Source organism: Ascaphus truei, chromosome 1 (assembly GCF_040206685.1).
Source record: "Ascaphus truei isolate aAscTru1 chromosome 1, aAscTru1.hap1, whole genome shotgun sequence".
In the NCBI taxonomy this organism is placed as follows: Eukaryota; Metazoa; Chordata; class Amphibia; order Anura; family Ascaphidae; genus Ascaphus; species Ascaphus truei.
This window is the reverse complement of record NC_134483.1, coordinates 144981819-144985766: the sequence shown is the minus strand read 5'-3', so window position 1 is coordinate 144985766 and position 3948 is coordinate 144981819.

Sequence of the window (3948 nt, the reverse complement as noted above, 5' to 3'; positions counted from 1 at the left end):
GTGGGGTACTGGAAAACCGGTTAGAGGTACAAGGGGACACCTCCCAAGGGGGCGCCCCCAAGTAAATCACGGCCCGGCTACCAATATATCCTCACCTGTCTCCCCTGTGTATCGCGTGGAGGTCCCTTGAAAGCCGTTCCTGTTTGCGGCTGCAAGCTTGATCCTGGAGGCTCTGTGTGCTGGGATTCTGCTTGCTGGCGTCTGCGTGCCCCAACCGGATATGACGTCACAGGTGAAAAAAATGGAGATTGCTTCCGAGGTTCACAGCACCTTCACTCAGCCAGTTGTATGAATATAAAAAACTTTATTAGTAACCAGCAATGTACAACAGGATGAACACTCTTACGCATTTCGTCCAAGTCAGGACTTTTTCAAAGAGTGATGTTCATGCACAATGTCCCAGTTTATATAGGGAGAGAGTTAGATCAACAGCCAATCATTTCTAAGGTCAGATAAATCTACCACTGCGGAAATCAATTAGGTGATTCGCTATACTATAGGACTGTTTATATCACATCGCTCTATACATGAAGGGACATACAGAGATGCAAATATTGCAAATATTGCATTCCATAATGCTGCGGTCTCGCACCTCATAGCCGTTGCAAAAAGTGCTATTAGTCTGTTCCCTGAGCGCGAAACCTCATCTGTGGGTTTGCTTAGTAGGAACACGCATGGGTCAAGCGTAATTTGGAGGCCTAAAAAGAGCCTCTGTAGCCAATCTCTAATCTGAGTCCAAATCGGTACTATTTTCGGACAAGACCACAGCATGTGCACCAAGTCCCCCCGTTCCCCGCACTGTCTAGGGCAGAGCGGGGAAGAGCCTGGGACGAATTTAGCTAATCTAACTGGGGTGAGATACCAGCGCAACATTACCTTATATGAGTTCTCCTTCAAGGTCGTGCAGATGGAGCTACTAGCTGCCGCTCTGAAAATTGCGGTCCAGTCCTCGTCCTCTAATGTGCACTGTAGATCCGACTCCCACTGGGCCATAAATCTGGGTTTGTCTGTATCTGGTTTGTCAGCACCGACCACGTCTCTGTACAAGGTAGAAATCAGTCCCCGCGTGTTTGTTCCTCTCACGCAGAGCTGTTCAAACTTTGTTAGCGGTGGTCTCACCGGATGTGCGTTGTAAAATGCCCGGACCTGGAGGTATCTAATGAATTCTGTGTTGGGGATGTCCGTTTCTGACTTTAAAAGCTCGAAAGATTTAATTGTGTTACTACCCTCCAGATCCTTCAATCTCCTCAACCCCAATTTGCGCCACAATGGGAAACTCTTGTTCGCTAGTCCGGGAGCAAAATCCGGATTGCCATATAAGGGGGCCATAAGCGTATGTTTGGAGGTCAGCGGGCGATTACTTTTAGATGCTTCCCAGACCGAGAGCGAGTTGAGCACAGAGGATAGTGTTTTGTTTATGTCCTTTACCCATTTCCTCGGGTACCAGATTAGGTCACCGAGCTCTAGAGGGGCACACATCTCCTTTTCTAGTGCCACCCACCTAAGCTCTGGGTCCCCATGCCACTGCGTAATTTGGCACAATTGTTCCGCTTTGTAATAGGACATAATGCTCGGGACAGCTAGACCCCCCCCCCTCCTTTGACTGCTGCATGATTTTGGCATTTATCCGTGGTTTTTTCCCCTTCCAAATAAATTTCGAAATTGCTTTTTGGAGTCCCATAATATCTGCCCGAACCACGGGTATCGGGAGAGTCTGAAACAGGTATAAAATCCGGGGGAGGATGTTCATCTTGACGCTATAGATCCGTCCTAACCATGAGATACCATATGCTGCCCAGTCTTGTAATTCCTTTTTTAGAGTTTTCAATAGACTGGGGTAATTTGCTTGATATAGGGAGCCTATCTTTTTTGTGATATACACCCCTAGGTATCTTATGGAGGAGGGTCTCCACTTAAACTCAAAGTTGAGTTCAATCAGCTTCTCCATCTCTCGGGGAACATTAAGACTTAGGGCCTCTGATTTTGTCTGATTAATCTTGAACCCCGAGATCTGGTTAAATTGTTCTAGAAGCCCGAACAGGTTAGGTAGCGAGATTAGCGGCTTCGTCAGGGTTAGAATAATATCGTCTGCGTACAAAGCCACTTTGTGTTCTTGTGAGTGTATTTGTACTCCAGTGATATCTTTGTTGTTACGAATTTGGGCTGCTAGTGGTTCAATGCATAAGGCGAACAACAAGGGTGATAGCGGGCATCCTTGTCTCGTACCACTTTTAATTAGAAACAGCTCTGAGGGAAACCCTTGGTGAACCATCCGAGCTGCAGGCGCATTGTACAGCGCTTTTATTGCCCTCTGGAACTTGCCTCCAAATCCAAACGCTCCAAGCGTGGACTCCAGGTATGGCCAGTCAATCCTTTCGAAGGCCTTCTCTGCATCTAAGCTTAAAACCACGCTCCGGACCCCGTTGGCTTCCACGAAATCAATTAAATCCACAATCCGTCTAGTATTGTCGGCCGCCTGTCTGTTTGTAATGAAGCCAACTTGGTCGGGATAGATAAGCCTTGGCAGGATGACACTTAAACGATTGGCCAGCAATTTAGAGTAGATTTTAACATCTGTATTTATTAATGATATAGGCCGATAGCTTTGACAATTTATGGTGTCCTTGTCCCCTTTATGAATCAAGGAGATCGACGCCTGGAGCATCTGTTCAGAGAAGGGCTCTCCAGCTAACACTCCATTAAATAACCGAAGCATATGTGGAGCGAGAACTCCAATAAATTTTTTATAGTATAAATTTGAGAACCCGTCTGGGCCTGGGGCTTTAGAGGGTTTTAAACCCTTGACCACTGTCAACAGTTCTTCCCCTGTGAAGTCGCCCTGGAGTGCCTCTTGCTCTAAGTTGTCCAGTTGTGGTAATTCTGCGCCTGCCAGGAATTTCCGCAGTTTACTGCTTGTCCTGGCATTGTGGACCACCTTCTCCCCATTATATAGCTGCGCGTAGAACTTTTTAAACTCGTCTACAATAATTTTGGGATTTGACGAGATCTTCCCCTCTGCCGTCCTAATAGAGTGAATATTAAAATTTGGCTGTCTGTTTCGGAGTCTGGTGGCTAGCATTGTGTCCGGCTTATTAGCTTTCTCAAAGAACTTCCTCTGTGTCCAACTCAGATCTTTCTCAGCCCGGGATGTAAGGAGGAGGTTGAGCTCAATCCTAACATCCTTCAACTCCTTTAATGTTTCCTCTCTACCTAATCGGTTATGTAGTATAGAGAGCTCATGCAACCTCTGATAAAGCTGGGTCATTTTGGCCTCTTTCTGTTTCTTTTTCCTAGCTGCTGTGCCAATTAATATCCCTCTCATCGAGGCCTTGTGAGCCTCCCACAATGTTGTGTGGGATTTCACTGACCCAAGATTAGTTTGGAAATACTGTGAGATTTCCCCCTTAACTTGTTTTGCGATTTCAGGTATTTTAATCAGCGATTCGTTTAGCCTCCAATTTGCTCCCGACCTAGGCGGATTGATTTGCACGCATCTCAGCTCTATAGACGCATGATCCGACCATGTTATGTCATGTATGTGGGTGTCGGATATCTGTGGGACCATTCTACCAGACACAAAGAAGTGATCAATCCTGCTGTAACTGTCGTGGGGATGGGAATAAAATGTGTATCCTCGGTCTCCTTGATGTTGTTCTCTCCATATATCTATTAGGCCCATCTGTTTTAGTCCTTTTAGCATCGGCCCATTGCCCTCTCTTCTCTGACTCTGAGACAATGGGGAGCGGTCTATCCTAGGGTCCATGACTTTATTAAAGTCCCCTGCAAGCACAACGTGACCCTCAGCAAAGCGCTGTAGTGTCTGAAAAAACTCTTCAAAGAATCTAGGTTCCCCTGTGCCCGGGGCATATACGCTCGCCAGTGTCAGTCTGCTCTGTTTTAAGAGGCCCACTAGTACAATGTACCTCCCTCCAGGATCCCGTTTGACTT